This window comes from Schistocerca cancellata, chromosome 4 (assembly GCF_023864275.1).
Source record: "Schistocerca cancellata isolate TAMUIC-IGC-003103 chromosome 4, iqSchCanc2.1, whole genome shotgun sequence".
Lineage (NCBI taxonomy): Eukaryota > Metazoa > Arthropoda > Insecta > Orthoptera > Acrididae > Schistocerca > Schistocerca cancellata.
In genome coordinates this window covers 211,958,618-211,979,053 of record NC_064629.1, presented here as the reverse complement: position 1 = coordinate 211,979,053, position 20,436 = coordinate 211,958,618, and the positions used below count along the sequence as shown (strand labels likewise).

Here is a 20,436-nt window from a genome sequence, read left to right as displayed (position 1 = left end):
GGAGACACTCGAGCACTGGGCCTATAGTCCCGATGTCTCCACAAGTGATTATCACACCTTCGATCCCTTAAAACGATGTGCAGCTGGAGATTAGAGACTTCTTCACGGTGTTTTTACCAAAAATGTGCCTTCAGCCTGTTGCGCAGATGGGATGATTGCATCAATTCAAAAATGTTCAAATGTGTGTGAAATCTTATGGGACTTAACTGCTAAGGTCATCAGTCCCTAAGCTTACACACTACTTAACCTAAATTATCCTAAGGACAAACACACAAAACCATGCCAGAGGGAGGACTCGAACCTCCGCCGGGATCAGCCGCACAGTCCATGAGTGCAGCGCCTTAGATCGCTTTTTTTTTTTCATCTCATCTTGTTCGTTTTCGTTCGTTGTATCTGCTCGGGGCGGACGTCGTAAGACATCCGTTTAAGTTCGTTGTTGATCGATTAACTCAGTTTTTTTTATTACAGAGGGCAGCTAACCCTCCGACCGAACACGCTGAGCTACCGTGCCCGCTCCGCTCGGCTAATCCCGCGCGGCGATTGCTTCAATGCTCACAGTGATTTTGCCTGATCCGCATACTGATTCTGGACTTAACAGCCTTCGAACGGAAACCCTAGATAACTCACATATCAATTCATAAAGCGATATCAACAATTCAAATTCTAAACGAAATAATTTTGAAATACACTAGGTGAAAACAAAAATACAAGCCTCGCAGGAAGAAATAATCTATTAACTTATATTCCTCTAAAAAAAAAATCCTCAACTCCTCCCGAACAGGCCATGAAGGCCCAACGGTACCGACCGGCCGCCGTGTCATCCTCAGCCCATAGGCGTCACTGGATGGCGGGAAGGGCATGTGGTCAGCATACCGCTTTCCCGGCCGTATGTCAGTTTCCGAGACCGGTTATATTCCTCTAAAATCAAATATTGCAAAACTTATGGGCAGCGTTTCGACACTAGGAAGCTGAAGCGTTGAAACTGACTCGTAATGTAATTCTGTCCTTGCTAATATCTAGAAAGCATTCGTTAAACTAACGGGGCCTGTTAGGGAAGTAAGGTCTGATAGGTCGCGAAATGAAAACCACTGTGAAAATCGAAAATGTTTTATTTGTAACAGTTAGCTACGCCTTCCAGCTACTTCTCTACATAGCCGCCGCTCCGACTTAGGCAACTGACGTAGCGCTCTAGTAACTTTCCAATAACCTCGTCATTGAAGGCAGAAGCCTGTGCTTCCCACCAATTCTCTACGCTGGTCTACAGCTCGTTATCTGTGCCAAAATGTTGTCTTCATAGTCAGCGGTTCATGTGAACAGAGATGAAACTCAGGGGGAGCCAATTACGGGCTATATTGTGGGTGATCAAACACTTCCCATCGAAAACGCTGCAGAAGCATCTTCATTGCCCCTGCAAAGTGCGCCAGAGAACTGCCATGAAGAAGGAAATGCATAACAGTTATGTTATGTGGACATCAGGCAAAATCTCGCACCACGATCTAATATTTGGTAGGCGACAGTAGTTCTAGGCATCTTTACGTGCTCGCTGTGCGCTCCAAACACAGAAGAGCGACATGACGCGATCTACGGGCATACTAGAGAACACTGCCCAACACATATGTGCAAAGCTTCATCGGATTTTCACTGTGGTTTCCATTTCGCACCCGATCGGACCTTATTTTCCGGACAGGCCTCGTAAATTCGATAACACAGACAAGACAGTTCAACAGCTTAGTTACACACACTCCTCTGAAGTCACATGATTTCAGTAGTGAATGAAAAAGAGAAATTACTTACAGTATGAAACAACATTTTTCTACTGTATGGAGAAGGACAGAGGTAAGATGGGAAATTAATGCCCCGTTGACGAAGAGTTTGACAGAGATAAGAATCAGGCTCGTAAGAGGCAAGGATGGGAAGGGAGATAGGACGTGTCTTATCAAAGCAGCCATCCCGGCATTTACTGTTATGGAAGCTGTTGAAAACCTAAATATAGATGGCTGGACGTGGATTTGAACAGCGTTCTTCAAGAATGCGTTACATGAGAGGGGTATGTCGGGAAGGTATATGACTCGTCAGTATTGTTAGTATTGAGGAACTGAATCACATAGAGGGTTCGTGTTAGATTCACGGTAAGCAACAATGTCTGGCGTGAGCTTGTACCAGTAATGGGACCTCTGCTTGGGCAACATTTTCCAGTAAGGTACTACAGATGTCCTCCATTAGTTGAAATTAACAGTATTTGAAACACATCCTCTTACAAACATTAAAGAAGTGAGTGGTACAGAAACTATGGACTGATCCACTATTCTTTTGTATCTTTATGAAAAATAGTCACAAATGTGTTCGCACGTTGTTATCCAGTACGGAACGAGTTGTAAATTCGCCCACTGCTCCAAACAGAATGGAATATTGTAGACCTCTGTGCGTGCAGTGATATCTTTTACGTACATACACGAAAGAACTGTCACACAGATTTAATCAAATACCGATTCTTAAAATTTAGCCAAAGGAAATATGTAACCTGGCTAAAATGTACATTATTTGAAATGACTTCTCATGGACGTCAAGACGTAGCGTAATCCTAAAACAAAGCCTTTCCAGTTCCCTGTTTCTTGTGCTCTATTGGCGAATGTGGTTTCTTTAATAAAATGATACGACTAATTTTGTTCACTATCCTTGTCCTACTCGAGTTTGGGCTCTGGCTGTGGTGGGGCTTCCTAAAACAAACGATCTGTTCGCTTCGTACAGATTTCGTTAGCTTATTCCTAAATTTCCATTATTTTCGTCAACACAACGACCACGGTGTCTAACGGCACAGGGTCCAGAAAATCATCTTCCTTTTAACACTTCCATATGATGCATAGATCTCAGCAGAACTTGGTGCACTTTTAACACAGAAAAATTTACATTAACTGTCCCTTTCACTGGGTGTTTGAGACGACGGCCTCTACACTGACATGTTAGGATCGGTGTCCCGATAGATATTTCTGCAGTTGCTCTGGTTATTTCCAGTATCTGGTAAAAGATGACCTAATTTTACATAAAAAAGAAAACTAAAACCACCGTGACAGACGAATGTCCTACCGCGTCAAGTCCGGCTAAAACCTTACATCTGCACAATTGTAGCACAGCGGTTATTCTGGGAGATGTCTTAACGCATTTCTTTTCGACAATGTTGGAGAATCCCGAACTGGTTGTCTGATGTGGTCTCAAACATAAGTTTCACGGAACATGTCTGATACTATACTGTGAGTAATATTGTGACGTCTTCATCTGGAAAAACTGACCTCCTTATCCCTCAGTTATATCCGAATTACGCATATCTATAATACGTTTCGTGTAACATGACTGAAGAGAATGGAGAAGGGGGGAGGAAGAGCAATTCTCTACGACTAGACACAGCTTGTTGCTATTGGGTTATGTCAGAGGTGGATATTGTTAAAAAAATATAACAAAAATTTGAGTATAATTGAAAAGCCAGCAGTGATCACTCTGGAAATAACTAGTTACATGTCCCAATTACGTGTCTGGTGAACAAAACTTTATTCGTGACATTTGCAGGAGACAACTACTTATATTTTTGTTATGTCATAAATCTGTTTGGAAGAGATGCGTCGTCCCCAGTGTATGCGCCATTGTTAACGGTGTCAGTTATTTACTAAGAATTGTTTGTATGACAAAACATAGATATCAACTTGCTTAAGACTAAGAACTATTAAAATGTATCCTTTTATTGGAACATAAAATACAGGTTGGTTAAAATTAAAATGCAGTTATTCACAGAGATCCAGTGTGGTCTACAACTATCGTATGGCAGCGAAATTCTAATGCGTTAATGCAGAACCGATCTACGCTGGAAGAACTTCTCATAACAAGAAAGACTAATTTTCTCTACCACACATTACAGAAACAAAGGACAATGTAAAAACTCTTGTACAATGTTTCGTAAGCAGGAGAATTACTACGTCTCTGGCACTCCGCTAACACTGATTTAGAGGTTTTCTCCAGACATCTCCAAGAGAATACCGAGGTTGCTCCCCCAAGTCCGTTTCTAATGTTGGGCAGAAAAAGTTAACTGTAAGATGTGAATTCTGAAACAGCTGTTCATCGAGTTTCAGCCAGCAGAGACACTGATTCTGGCACATATCATGTTGCTTGCGCTACATACATCACGAGCCGCGAACTGCATTGAATGAAGTTAAAAGTGAAGGTTTCTGTCGAATATGAAATCAGCAGGAGCGTCTCTGATTTATTTGAAGAGTGTTTGAAAGAGAATAATGTTGCCACAGATGTAACAAGAGCTTAAGCAGAACGGTTTTCGTATCATTTTACGGATGTTGTAAAAAGAACGTTGTTTGTTAATTGTTGCAGAATATTCTGTCCACAGTTGGACTGGCTTTTTTTCGTACAGTAACAGTTAATAGAAAAGCAGATGTTTATCTTAACACTGCATACTTCGCCACAGCAGTTTCACTTTTATCACAAACATAAATTTTGTATGTGGCCGGCGAGTACAATAATGTGATGATTCAGAACGCGTGTGTATCAGGAGTCACGCAGCAGCTACTGCTCTGCCATCTACTGGCAATATTTCCAGTTACGAAGAGCGCGTCGTCGGTAGATGGCAGCACATGTCGAGCACATGATTTCAGTTCTACGCACTGATTTTCTATTACAAAGTACAATGTAAATTGCGCATATTCTCAGTGTTATTTATTTCCTTTTCAAGCCTCTGAAAAAGTTAAGAACAACTGAGGAAAACTGTGAAAGAAAATAATTCATAAACATTCACAATAGCGCAATTGCAAGGACGGTGAATTGTCATTATACGAAAACGGCGCATAATAAAATCAGCGCATTAACTATTTTTCTCAGATGATTAAGCCTTACTGTGCGTAAAGTACTCCTACGTGAACAGTACTGAATGTCTCTTTTGTCAACTGATTGAGCTTTGAATTCGCAGTATTATTGCGCTTGTTCGCATGTCTCGGCAGCGAGCGAGGTGTTGCTTTGGCTAAAGCACTGTATGGAGGAGCAGAATCAAATCTCTGCCTGGTCATCGTGAGTCTCATTTACCATAACTGGCTTACAACGCTCTAGGATAATGCTTCGGTGGTTTCTTAAACGAGTGTGGGTTTAATTGTCCATCCGAACATTTCCAAATTCACCCAGGCTCCGTCGCTATCGACCTGACCGTCGACCCACTAAGCTCCATTGCTCTCGAAATTTTTTCTCTTCAAAGCAGAACTCTTTGATTATATGTACTTCTGTATCGCAGGAACGTGGGTACGTAGCTGCTTGCTGCATCCTCCCAGTTTCCATAGAACTTGTAAAATGAAGTGAAAAATTACAAATATCTCCAAGTGTATACTGAATCCTGTGGAAGTAATTAGTCGTCACGTCAGTCTTGGCAAACGTTGTTGTTGTTGTTGTTGTTGTCTTCAGTCCTGAGACTGGTTTGATGCAGCTCTCCATGTTACTCTATCCTGCGCAAGCTTCTTCATTTCCCAGTACCTACTGCAACCTACATCCTTCTGAACCTGCTTGGTGTATTCATTTCTTGGTCTCCCTCTACGATTTTTACCCTCCACGCTGCCCTCCAATACTAAATTGGTGATCCCTTGATGCCTCAGAACATGTCCTACCAACCGATCCCTTCTTCTAGTCAAGTTGTGCCACAAACTTCTCTTCTCCCCAATCCTATTGAACACCTCCTCATTAGTTACGTGATCTACCCATCTAATCTTCAGCATTCTTCTGTAGCACCACATTTCAAAAGCTTTTATTCTCTTCTTGTCTAAACTATTTATCGTCCATGTTTCACTTCCATACATGGCTACACTCCATACAAATACTTTCTTGGCAAACGTTAAGAAATCGTATTCACATGTACCCATAAAACGACTCAACAAAGAGGGATGAGAATCGACGACAAGGTCATCAGAGACGGCGCACAAGCGGAAGGGACCGTTGCCTTGCAGAGGAATCATCACAGCATTAGCCTTAAGCAATTTAGAAACTTTACGGAAAACCTAAATCTAGATGGCCTAGCGGGGATTCGAATCGCAGTCCTTGTATTCCATGGATGAATTTCTATTTAAAATCTGGTAGCTCGTATTTTTTTGTGATTTTTTTTTTACAGACGCCTAGTTTTTAAGTGTAGTGGCATGAGCCGGACTAAAAAAGGTGCTCATTAATGTTAGCACTAATTACGTATACGTATTCTGTAAATGACTCGTTCCACACCGTTTTGATAAAAGAATCGTTCAACTGAAGTACGGAACATGTAACTAACAACCTAGCCCAAATACGGGTCGAGTATCTTACCACTGCGTTCCTCGCTCGGTGTGAACGGATCATTTCTTCCTTGCGAAAACATAATCTACACACCCACACGGTTGTTAGAGGAATGAATAAACTCAACAGTTTGTAGACTAAATAACCACCTCTCTCTTCATAGGCGACCTACGTACGCTTGTGAAAATATTGAAAAATCTGTATCGTCCTTACGGGACTAGCAGTTAAAGACAAATAATAAAAATAGATACAACTAAAAGGTTTATACGTCGAATGTAACTAAATTATACATACATCAAAAAAAGTTTTGCATCACTCCGGTTCCCAGAAATCCTGAAGATAGACGTTGACTGTGGATATTATATCACAGACACAGTCCCTTTGACTGTTCAGAGATGTCACTAAACCCGCTCAAAGCCCGCATCTCGTGGTCGTGCGGTAGCGTTCTCGCTTCCCACGCCCGGGTTCCCGGGTTCGATTCCCGGCGGGGTCAGGGATTTTCTCTGCCTCGTGATGGCTGGGCGTTGTGTGCTGTCCTTAGGTTAGTTATGTTTAAGTAGTTCTAAGTTCTAGGGGACTGATGACCATAGATGTTAAGTCCCATAGTGCTCAGAGCCATTTTTTGAACCCGCCCAAAGATATAAACAACCATGCATGAGCAGCGCCTATTAGACGGAGGGGTCCGACAGCCGATCAGTTCCAGTCATTCCACCAGGAACGTGGAACACGGCTCGTGTTTTCCGTAGTTCAACCATGCCTAGATGGCCAATACAGCGGTTCGATCGCGTCCGCTTTGTTTCTTTGTGCCAGGAAGGCCTTTCAACAATGGAAATGTCCAGAAGTCACAGAGTGAACCAAAGCGACGTTTTTCGGACATGGAGGAGATACTGAGAGTTAGGAACTGTCTATGACATGCCTCGCTCAGGCCGTCCATTGGCTACTGCTACAGTGGATGACCGGTACCTACGGATTATGGCTCGGAGGAACCCTGACAGCAACGCCTCCATGTTGAATAATGCTTTTCGTGCAGCCACAGGACGTCGTGTTGTGACTCAAACTGTGCACAATAGGCTGCATGATGCGCAACTTCACTCCCGACGTCCATGGGCGAGGTCCAACTTTCCAACCACGACGCCATGCAGCGCGGTACAGATGGGCCCATCAACATGCCGAATGGACCGCTCAGGATTGGCATCACGTTCTCTTCGCTGATGAATGTCGCATATGCCTTCAACCAGACAATCGTCGGAGAATTGTTTGGAGGCAACCTGGTCAGGCTGACCGCCCTAGACACATTGTCTAGCGAGTGCAGCAAGGTGGAGCGTCCGTGCTGTTTTGAGGTGACATTATGTGGGGCCGACGTACGCCGCTGGTGGTCACGGAAGGCGCCGTAACGGCTGTAGGATACGTGAATGCCGCCCTCCGACCGATAATGCAACCATATAGGCAGCATATTGGCGAGGTATTCGTCTTCATGGACGACAATTCGCACCCCCATCGTGCACGTCTTGTGAATGACTTCCTTCAGGATAACAACATCACTCGACTAGAGTGGCCAACATGTTCTCCAGACATGAACCCTATCGGACATGTCTGGGACAGATTGAAAAGGGCGGTTTATGGAAGACGTGACCCTCCAACTACCCTGAGGGATCTACGCCGAATCGCCGTTGAGGAGTAGGATAATCTCGACCAACAGTGCCTTGATGAACTTGTGGATAGTATGACACGACGAATACAGGCATGCATCAATGCAAGAGGACGTGCTGCTGGGTATTAGAGGTACCGGTGTGTACAGCAATCTGGACCACCACCTCTGAAGGTCTCGCTGTATGGTGGTACAAAGTGCAATGTGTGGTTTTCATGAGCAATAAAAAGGGCGGAAATGATGTTTATGTTGATCTCTTTTCCAATTTTCTGTACAGGTTCCGGAACTCCCGGAAAAGATGTTTTGGTGTGTTTATGTTCGACCTCTCCTCCTAAATCACTGTACCGATTTCAACCAAACTTGACGTACATATCACTTATTGTCTGGAAAGAATCACTGTGGGAGTAAGAACTAACACCTACTGATTACAAGGGTGGGGACAGGGATTCATCCAGTATTGGAGAATTAGCGTACTTATTGACTTACAATAAACTTTACACGTAATTCCAAACCATTACTAAATTTTTCCTCGCTGACAACTCCCACAAAATGATTAAAGGAAAAATTTTTATCGTATTCTACAGTTTCACTATTCACAGAGTAATACTGCCGCACGAAGTATGACGTTTTAGTTTATTACTTCTTTACTAGTAACTGTATTCGCGACACATTTTGGCGTCAGTATTCTCAAGTAACACTGAATGCACCTGCAAAATTATATCGTCGTACGACACATAGTGCAGGAAATTCGACCTCATAACCATTGTGCTGCGTGAAAATGAAACTGCAGGGCGGAATTCGCTAGAGGTGAAATAGGAGTACAAATATGTAAGAAATATGTTCAATGTATGTGAAATACATTTGACATGTGCGTACGCAGGCAAAGCCACTGGTAAGAAGCTCATCCTAAACTTTTGGAGCGATTAAAGCAAATTTGGTACTCATATCAGTAACGATCTGGAAAGAAATGCTGTAGGCTCCTACTGAGTTGAGTGTGATAACGTGGAGAGAGAAGGGAGGACGAGGAGATGGCCAGGCAACGCGTGGGAAGGATGAGATAGGCACAGACAGGAGGAGGAGAAGGACATTGACAGTGATAGGGGACAGGGAAATGGTGAGAGAGAGGGGAGAGGAGAAGATAAGAGGAGGAAGATAAATTGGTGTACAGAGTGTGAGGGAGCAGGTGGACAGAGGGGGTGAAGCTAATGGACAAACAGAGGGGAAAGAGCAGATTGACAGAAAGAAGGGTAGGAGCTGATGGACAACGATAGGGGAGAAGCAGATAGAGAGAAGGGAAGGAGGAGAATGACTAATAAAAGATTGGAATAAATACATACCCTGGCAACGCCGGATACTTCGCTAGTGTTTTTATAAAGTCTTTTAAAGTTTTACCAAAGTATATGTATCTCTTTTACTCTTTTATGAAAAGGCAGATGAATGTAATTTTATTTTTAATTTCAAATGTAGAGTCTATTGCTCCTCCGAACGGCGACCTGCCACTCCCTTCTCTTCGCCAGGCGACTGCAGCACTGTATTTCCGTCAGCTTACACAGTGAAGGCTGCAGCAGGCAACAGTGGAGATGGCAAACAAGAGAGCACCGCTCGCCTCGTCTACATGCCCGCAGCCATTCCGGCAAAACTCATCGAGACGATTTTTAATGGTTTTCCAAAGTCGACGCACACTCCTTCCCTCAAAGAAGAACTGGAGGACCTCAGATTTTTCGTGCGCGACGTGTCGCGTGCCGATTCCCCTCAGACACAGAACGAGTCGCCGTCTCGCTCAGTCATCGCCACCGACAACTCGGAGAACAGACTGCTCTTTCGACTGAAGAAGGTTGCCAAATCCGAGGTCACCGTGGAGCCACTGAAGCAGAATGCAGGGCTGCCACAATGCTTCAGATGCCAAAGGACACGACGTGTGGCTCACCAGTGCTCCTTTGGGGAACAGGTGTTAAAAGTGCGCTGGCAATCACGCGAGCGCCAACTGCCCACACCCAAAGTCGCGCACGGAGAAGTGCGCCAGCTGCAGCGGCCCGCACTTGGCAAACTACGGGGTGATTTTTTTTTTTACCGCGTACAAACTCTAGGGACTGATCTATGATAGGATTGAGAACAAAGAAGGTGTAATGAACTTATGTCCGGAAGCGCATGGTTTCCATGCTAGAGGCCATTTACTCTATCATACTTCTTTACAGAGACTGCCGACTAATACGTGCTGTACCATGCACCTACAGTTACAGTATGTGTTGAAAATGGATTCCATGTGCCTCAACGCATGTGTGTACAAGCCGTAGCAAGTTCTGTGTCACATGTTAACATCGGCCAGGCTGCATCCGAACAGTGTGAAAGGCAGCTTTAATACGCTGTTCCGGTGTCTCCAAATCTGGAATGGGTTCTACGTACACGATACTTTTGAGATGGCTCCACAACCAGAAATCGCACGGGTTGAGATCCGGTGAACGAGCAGGCCATGCAACTGGACCCCTTTGTTCAATCCCTCGAGCAGGGAAGACACGATTGAGATGCGTCCGGATGTTAATGGCGAAGTGGAACATCATATAGCAGCCACACAATCGTTCGAATCATCAATGGCACTTCTTCCAGCAGGAGAGGCAAAGTCGAAACGCCGATAGTTCGGCCTGTTATGAGGCGTGGAAGGAAGACTGGTCCCAAAATACGGTCGCCAATTATCCCGGCCCATACATTCCGGCTGCACCGATGCTGACGATTCGCTGTCACCATTCCATGGGGGTTCTACATACTATCCAACAGATGACTATTATGAAAGTTGAAGATACCGCTCCGCGTGAAGGTGGCCTCATTTGTGAATAGGACGGACTACACAAACCCGGAATCGTGGTTGCCTGGTGAAGAAACCAGTGACAAAACTGCTCCTGGTGTGGAAAGCCTGTTGCTAGTATGCCCTGCACACGCTATAAGTGATAAGGGTAGTAACAATTGTCATGGAGAATGTTCCACACAGTCGTCTGGCTTACCCTGTACTGGCGGGCAAACTGCCTGGTACTGACACGGCGGTCGCCTTCCACAGTGTTAACCACATTTTCCTCTAAGTCTGGTGTCCGAATATTTCGGGTACGTCCTTCATGATTTCCTTGCTTGCTGAAACAACCCTGTCTCAGACAAACTGCGAAACTTTTTGGACAACATGGTTGTGGAGAGAAGCAGCGATTAGTATGATTAACTAATAATTCAAGAACAACCTTAAGCGCATTTATTATTATTATTATACCGCCAACCGGTTTCAACCCGACGTAGGGGTCATCTTCTGGGCGTTTACACCATTGGTCGACTGCTGGTGGTGTTACTCCTGCCTACACAACGGCAGGAAACTAGACGGGAATGACACCACCAGCAGTCGACCAATGGTGTAAACGTCCCTACGACGGGTTGAAACCGGTTGGCGGTATAATAATAATAATAAATGCGATTAAGACTGTTCTTGAATTATTGATTAAACTGCGAAACACTGTTCCAAGCACTGAATGCTGTGGTTGTTGTCGGCGGGGACAGGTCTCCTGATACAAACTTGCTGCCCGCCGCCCGTTGCCATTTGCCTTTCCTTAAGTAAACGCGATGTCGACAAGCTCTCCATTGTGTAAAACGCTGTATCACATCCACTACAATGCGAGTCACCAAGAGAAGTGAATCGGACACAACATTACCAGTTGCTACGGCAGAAGAGTGCGCTAGGGCATGACGCATGAGGAACAGTACCACCCTCTAGGAGGAAACCATGCCTACCTCAAACTATGACTGCATACTACATAGCGTATTATATAGCAGTCTCTGTAACAAAATACGGTTGAATAAATGGTCTCTAGCTTGGAATTCATGCATTTCCGGACATAATTTCGTTAGACTTTGTCTCATCGATCAATCAAAAATAAAATGGTTCAAATGGCTCTGAGCACTATGGGACTTAACATCTGAGGTCATCAGTCCCCTAGAACTTAGAACTACTTAATCCTAACTAACCTAAGGACATCACACACATCCATGCCCGGGGCAGGATTCGAACCTGCGGCCGTAGCAGTCGCGCGGTTGCAGACTGAAGCGCCTAGAACCGCTCGGCCACTCCGGCCGGCATCGATCAATCCCTGGAGTTTTTACACTGTGGAAAAAATTACCCTGTATAGAGGCTGTGAGAAGATTAAGGCCGCAGTAGATCGCCAACGCGGCGTGCCGTAGAAGAAGACAGCCGACTGCGACTGATGCCTGGCCCCAGGCGCAAGGGAGGCGGAGAGGACGATCAACGTCGAGTATCTACATCTACATCTACATCTACATGATTACTCTGCAATTCACATTTAAGTGCTTGGCAGAGGGTTCATGGAATCACAATCATACTATCTCTCTACCATTCCACTCCCGAACAGCGCGCGGGAAAAACGAACACCTAAACCTTTCTGTTCGAGCTCTGATTTCTCTTATTTTATTTTGATGACCATTCCCACTTATGTAGATTGGGCTCAGCAAATATTTTCGCATTCGGAAGAGAAAGTTGGTGACTGAAATTTCGTAAATAGATCTCGCCGCGACGAAAAACGTCTTTGCATTAACGACTTCCATCCCAACTAGCGTATCATATCTGCCACACTCTCTCCCCTGTTACGTGATAATACAAAACGAGCTGCCGGCCGAAGTGGCCGTGCGGTTAAAGGCGCTGCAGTCTGGAACCGCAAGACCGCTACGGTCGCAGGTTCGAATCCTGCCTCGGGCATGGATGTTTGTGATGTCCTTAGGTTAGTTAGGTTTAACTATTTCTAAGTTCTAGGGGACTAATGACCTCAGCAGTTGAGTCCCATAGTGCTCAGAGCCATTTGAACCATTTTTTGAACAAAACGAGCTGCCCTTTTTTGCACCCTTTCGATTTCCTCCGTCAATCCCACCTGGTAAGGATCCCACACCGCGCAGCGATATTCTAACAGAGGACGAATGAGTGTAGTGTAAGCTGTCTCTTTAGTGGACTTGTTGCATTTTCTAAGTGTCCTGCCAATGAAACGCAACCTTTGGCAGATAGATGAAATGTGTTCGCAGTTCCGAATATAGACAACTGTATAATGGAATGAGAACACAAAAAATTTGTTCCGGATCGGGACTCGATCCCGGATTTCCCAGTTATCGCAAGCCGTCGCCTTATCGTTACGCTAACCGAGCACAAATTTTCATTAGCATTCCATTATACAGCTGATGGTCGTCCATATTCACAACGGCGAATACATTTCAAGTATTTCATAACGGTTGCAGTTGCCGCAGTGCCTGTTCCTTCGGGCATGCATGCATGTTCGAAGTGTAGAGGACAAGGGGTTATTTTTAGGAAATATGGTGCGAAATTGTGATTTAGTGTGTTCCAGTGCACGATGCGCCAGCCTCACGGCAGATGGCGGACGAGGGCTGGCTGGCGCATTATGCAGGTGACACAGTTTTGCAACGAGCTTCGGTATGTGTGTACGTGCACGGCCTCAACGACAGACTCCAAATAGCTGACCAATTTATCTCATGGTCGCCGGGGGTGAAGTATCTCGGTGTCTATCTTGACAAAAAATTACTCTTTACGCAGCATATTGACGACAAGAAGACGGCAGCCCAGAAGATGGCCAGGTCGTTGATTCCGTTCCTGAAGAGTAAGGATCTCAACCCTAAGACTGAACTCCAATTGTATAAGGCAACGCTGGAACCCACAATGTTGTATGGCTCCACCTCGTGGGGAACTACGTGCGTCTCCAATTACAACAAACTCCAAGCGCTGCAAAACATTTGCTATCGATGGATCACAGGAGCTCCATGGTGGACAAAAAACGTCGACATCCGCACCGCACTCCACGAGACCACCATACAAGAGAAGGTCCGTGACAAGGCTCTACGAGTTTTTGACAAGATCGATGCCCTTAGGGACGAAGTTCGACAATTACAGTCGGTAGGAACGGTAAACCCTGCGAGATGGCACAAGTATCGCGTACCGAAGTCAATAACGTTTCACCCCCCATAGGCAATCTGTCATAACACGAGGAAGCAGTCACACATAACAGCCTTGACACATTTCACCCTCCACAGGAGATAGACATCACCAAAGACAGCAGGCTAAAGGACCCATTGCGTGCCCAAGCCTAACTGAATGCGTAATAAATAAAGTGTTTTCCTTTTATCCTTACATCCCATCCTAGAAGAATAAGTCATCAAGGATGATCTCTTCAGTCCACACTACACAATGTAAAAAAAAAAAAAACGTGCACGGCAGCTATCAACAGCCAGAATGCAGCATTAGCAGAATTACGCAGGCGCGGGCCGCGTGTGGCGCAGTTGCGTTAGCCAACTCATCGAGAACCTTCTAATAAACACGCCGCTGCGTAACCGGCGGATTCAGCAGCGGTCTGCACTATTTAAGGGTATCAGAGGTGGGGGTCGGCATTCTGTTCGACCGATTGGGCGTTCGGTAGCTGTTACGTCGTCGTCATCTGTGCCGCTGTCCCCGAGGACCGGCCGGCGGAGGGCGTTGCCCGCTGCTGCACCGGCGACTCCCAGCGTCGTCACGAGCCACAGCTACTGCAGGAGGCAGGCGAGCTGGGCCGGGCCTCGTGCCGCTAACCTCCTACCGCCTGCGCAACCGCTGACCGAGCGCGGCGTCGCGTTCCCCGGGACTCCGTGCATCAGCACGTATACACCACGACGCGAGCGGTGGGACTGAGCTACCGGAAAATGTATTTGAAGAACTAACAATGAAGAGGAAGATTGCTAAAAACAGCCACCTTCTTCTAACCAGCCACGCCCTACAACCCTGACCACGTCACCCGCTCCGGTCATCCTATTACAGAAGTAACATTGCATCGTACTTCTGATCAATACAGGAATTGCAGTACTTTATGTAATACCTAGTAGATCTCGAATCCCCAGAGGGAAAACATGCTGCCAGACTGAGACCTGCTGCATTCCAACGCACCTGCTTTGGTCGCTGGCACCTGTCGCCTCGCAATCTGGAGCTCTTGAAAAGCTGCCTGCATTTGACTCGACACTGTAGAAAGTCGCAGAGGCATCCATGACAGCTTCAACAGCAGCTGCGCCGTCTGCGCCCGGAACAGAGACGCCAGGCCTCCTGATGGCCACCACAAGCTGTCCGCAGCCGCTAACAGAGCCTCATAAATTCCTCAGAATGGCACAGAGGTAGTACCACTAGAACAAGATGTCACACCAGAATGAGATTTTCACTCTGCAGCGGAGTGTGCGCTGATATGAAACTTCCTTCAGAAGCAGGAGAGACGAGGTACTGGCAGAAGTAAAGCTGTGAGTACCGGACGTGAGTCGTGCTTCGGTAGCTCAGTTGGTAGAGCACTTGCCCGCGAAAGGCAAAGGTCCCGAGTTCGAGTCTCGGTCGGGCACACAGTTTTAATCTGCCAGGAAGTTTCATATCAGCGCACACTCCGCTGCAGAGTAAAAATCTCATTCTGGAAACATCCCCCAGGCTGTGGCTAAGCCATGTCTCCGCAATATCCTTTCTTTCAGGAGTGCTAGTTCTGCAAGGTTCGCAGGAGAGCTTCTGTAAAGTTTGGAAGGTAGGAGACGAGGTACTGGCAGAAGTAAAGCTGTGAGTACCGGACGTGAGTCGTGCTCCGGTAGCTCAGTTGGTAGAGCACTTGCCCGCGAAAGGCAAAGGTCCCGAGTTCGAGTCTCGGTCGGGCACACAGTTTTAATCTGCCGGGAAGTTTCAAGATGTCACACACTTGTTTACTTTTCCTCAGATTCTCGGAGGCACACTAGCCCATCCTGTTAATACGAGTACTCCACGAGGGTGTGACTGGGCAACCCGTGTTGAAGTCCCGTCTGTCTCAGCAGTAGTGGAGGCTCTGATAGGATATCAGATCCGATTGGTTGGAAGTGACACCATACCTCTGGCACCTGCAAGACGGTCGCAAACGCCACGGTCAGAAAGTGTGCGTAGCTGGCTGGCCTTTGAATGAGTTAATAGACACAGTTACCTGGCTGGAATGTCCTCTGCAGCCGCTTAGCCCCCACACAAGCAGCTGAAAAATGCCCTGTTTTAAATAAATATTGTAATTTTCTAGAATTCCTTGTCATTTTTACACTGTTTTTATGTTCTCTGAAAATTAATCTAAGAAACTTTCAAATTGATACCAGTAAAAATATAAATGCATTTAGTACCCGATTAAATTGCAGTTACTTATGGAGGTCCAGCATGGACTGTAATTATCGTATGACAGCGAAACTTGGTAGATATGCTAATACATTAATGCGGAACCTATTTACGCTGAAAAAAACACTAGTTCCAGTTGTAGCCACTAGGTGTAAATCTGGCGCTGTACACAGTTTGTATGACGGTATAATATCCACGCTGTCATTTGACGAGTCACAACGTAAGTGAATATAGTGGCTATCAAGAAGAACGACTGTTTGCTGTTAGTGAAACTCTTTTCTGTGAACAGCATCAGCTACAGTTCATTGAGAAAGTATCGTTTGGTTAAAAGGTCGGAGGAGAGGCACGACGTCATTAAATTGTTTAAAAAGAAGATGATGAAATTCGAAAGCACGGGTGAGGTTGATGTGGCAACTAGATGAGGAAAGCGACCTATCCCGGTGGAAGTTATTGGAAAGGTTGATTTTACTGTAACTTACCATGCAGCACGTGGCCAGGGTTTCCTTAATGCTCGCGCAGTGTCACGAGAATTGTCCATCCCATAGTCAACAGCACACACAGCTTTGTGGTCTATTTTACGCTGGGCCGGCCTTGGTGGCCGAGCGGTTCTAGGCGCTTCAGTCCGGAACCGCGCGACTGCTACGGTCGCAGGTTCGAATCTTGCCTCGGGCATGGATGTGTGCGACGTCCTTAGGTTAGTTAGGTTTATGTAGTTCTAAGTTCTAGGGGACTGGTGACCCATAGTGTTCAGAGCCATTTGAACCATTTTTATTTTACACTGGTACCCGTACAAGAGCCAAACGGTACAGCAACTGAAACCCCATGATTCGCAGTTTCGGTTTCTGGTAAGGCTGACATGAGGCAGGGCAACAATTTGTGGAGCGATGAGGCACATTTTAAACTACAGGATGCAGTGAAAACACAGAACTGCCGAATTTTGGGTACTGTCAAACCGTGTGTTGTGCACGAACGGCCATTGTACTCGCCGTATGTGACTGTCTAGTGTGGATTCACAAGTACCTTCATTCTCGGTCCGTTCTTTGTTGAACAGAATACACCCAGAGGGCCTGTCAGCCGTACTATGATGTGTGCACATTATCGAGACCTCCTCGTACAGAATGTGATTATTGCTCTGGAAGAGCGCAGCTGTGTGGAAACCATTGTTTTCACACAAGGTGGGATAACACCTCATGTCGCTCCCAGTGAAAGATGTACTTAGTGCAACCTTCCACGAACGTGTTATCTCCAGAGGTTTCCCAGGTGCACGGCCTGCAAGATCACTTGATCTAAATCCATGTGTTTTTTGGCTCTGGGGATACCTAAAAGAAAGCGTTTCCGAGGGACACGTTCGGTCTTTACCTGATCTGAAGGCCAGTACATAGAAACAAGCTGCTCAGATTCCACCGGAAATCCTGCGAGCGATCACGTCGATTTACGCTGCAGCATCTCGTCGATGTCTTCGGTGCTCATGCTGAACAAATTGTGTAAGCAGAGGTTAATAACAAAATCAACATTATGCCTTTCTCACTTGTTTGACCTTTTCTGCAAACGTACTGTTTCTAATCCATTACATACGGAAACATTTCTATATGTCTTTGTTGATTCATAGCGCCAGATTTGCACCTAGTGGCCAAAATTTTAACTAATTTTTTTCCAGCGCAAATCGATTCCACGTTAACGCATTAGAATATCTACCAAGTTTCACTGTAGTATGAAGATTGCAGCGTTGGACCTCTGTGCACTTTATTCATAATTAACAGTATAACGTTATTTGGGCTGTATCATGACCACTATAACACCTTCTCACCATGGATCTGCACACACACACACACACACACACACACACACACACACACACAACGGGTACACTGAGGGAGGGAGAGGGAGAGAGGGAGGGAGAGGGAGTGGGAGAGGGAGAGAGGGAGGGAGAGGGAGAGGGAGAGGGAGAGAGAGAGAGAGAGAGAGAGAGAGAGAGAGAGAGAGAGGGAGAGGGAGAGGGAGAGGGAGAGGGAGAGGGAGAGGGAGAGCTGGGGAAAGAGAGAGAGAGAGCGAGGGAGAGGGAGTCAAATTAAATTGTGAGTTCGTGCCAAGTGAATAGTCATCCACTGATACATTCCACTGTGGAAGAGCAAGGAGATAATTTCCCAGTCTGACACAGATGGCGTTGGTTTCGATGAAACCTCGTAGTGGTATGTTGTGTTGTTGTTGGGTTGGGTTGTTTGGGGGAAGAGACCAAACAGCGAAGTCATCGGTTACATCGGATTGGGGAAGGATGGGGAAGGAAGTCGGCAGTGCCCTTTCAAAGGAACCATCCCCGCATTTGCCTGGAGCGATTTCGGGAAATCACGGAAAACCTAAATCAGGATGGCCGGACGCGGGATTGAGCCGTCGTCCTCCCGAATGCTGTATAGTTGTATTTGTGTCAAACTACAAATCTAGAGGTCCACGGTTCAATCGTCACTCAGCCCTAAGGTTCTTTTCTGACATTCATAATTCCTTGCTTAATTTTATCTACGAAAAAGCCAAACTGCACCTTGATAAAAAATGGTTCAAATGGTTCTGAACACTATGGGACAACATCTGAGGTCATCAGTCCTCTAGAACTTAGAACTACTTAAACCTAACTAACCTAAGGACATCACACACATCCATGCCCGAGGCAGGATTCGAACCTGCGACCGTAGCAGCAGCGCAGTTCCGGACTGAAGCGCCTAGAACCGCTGGGCCACAGCGGCCGGCGCACCGTGATCGGAATCCACTTTAAACTGTAGGTCGCTCTATAACTGGCTGGGTCAGTCAGTTCAAAGGTCGGTCGAGAACGAGGATGCACGAGAAGATCGGGCGGTACCAAACATGTAAGTACTATAATACGTTAATTTAACGTAATTACAACACTTGATGTCATAAGAATACACATTCGCTGATTTGTTAGTATCTATTTCACCCTTTGCATTTTGGTAGCCACCGGCTTTGCGCAGTAGTAACACCGGTTCCCATCAGAAAAATGGTTCAAATGGCTCTGAGCACTATGGGACTTGACATCTATGGCCATCAGTCCCCTAGAACTTAGAACTACTTAAACCTAACTAACCTACGGACATCACACAACACGCAGTCATCACGAGGCAGAGAAAATCCCTGACCCCGCCGGGAATCGATTCCGGGAACCCGGGCGTGGAAAGCGAGAATGCTACCGCACTTCCCATCAGAGTACCGAAGTTAAGCGCTTTCAGACTTGGCTAGTACTTGGATGGGTGACCATCCGGGCTGCCGAGTGCTGTTGGCAAGCGGATTGTAGTCAGTCCCTGTGAGGCAAACTGAGGAGCTACTTGACTGAGAGATAGCGCCTCCGGTCACGAAAACTGACAACGCCCCAGAGAGCGGCTTGCTGACCACATGCACATTCTTATCCGCATCCAGTGACGCCTATCGTTTGAGGGTGACACGGCGGTCGATCAGTAATCCTGAGTCTTCCGAGGCCTCTTCGGACGTCGTTTAGTCTTAGTTTAGTTTCGTTTTGGTCGTTTAAATTTTCGGAGGACTGTATAGGACATGATCTTCTACTGTTTAAAAAAAATCATTTTTGCTAGAAAAAATTAATTAGATCGTAAATGTTTATAAACTTTTTGTACACACGGTCAGTTAGTTTGTCAAAGACTCTACATCTTCATCTACATGACTACTCTCCTATTCACAATTAAGTACCTGACAGAGCCTTCATCTAACCACCTGCAAGCTATTTCTCTATCAATTAGAGTCACATAATCAACCGCATTAGTTCTAAAATAGTTTTATCGGTTCTAAATCATGACTGATTTCTGGCAATTATAAGCCCATCTTCAGGTGTACAGGACTGCAAAAGCGAAAATGAATAAGCTGTAATAAGAGGTTGTATAAGACTTAAGATCTTTTGTTATAATAATAGTGTAGATTCACTGTCCAACCATAAATATGAGGTTAATGCGGTCGTGTTAGTCAGAATGAAAGCATGGGTGTCGCACCAGATAGCCACAAAATACTCTGAGGAAAATTTTTCTTTTATTTTTATCCAAATTTCCACTATTGGCTCGCTTATTATTTTTTTATATTTGTAAAAAAGTTTTTATCTTTTAAATCAATCTTAACAAATGATTGGGTACTCTCACCAATTTTGCTCACGTACATAATTTTCACGTTTTTCCATTGTGACGATGTACGTTTAACCATCTTGTACTTATATATTACGTATTCACCAATCGTTCTTACGCTTTTCGTCATTAGATGGCATCGCTTTCCCCGTCCGCGGCTGCCTTCTACGACGGCGTCATTCCCTATTTCGGCTTTA

At 45.6% G+C, this 20,436-nt stretch overlaps 1 non-coding gene across 1 annotated transcript; it reads left to right on the top strand.

The window, feature by feature from the left end:
• The first annotated feature begins 15,566 nt into the window (after positions 1 to 15,566).
• Positions 15,567 to 15,641, top strand: Trnas-cga (transfer RNA serine (anticodon CGA)). Its single transcript has one exon. It is a non-coding gene; the product is annotated as a tRNA-Ser (tRNA).
• Positions 15,642 to 20,436: the final 4,795 nt, after the last annotated feature.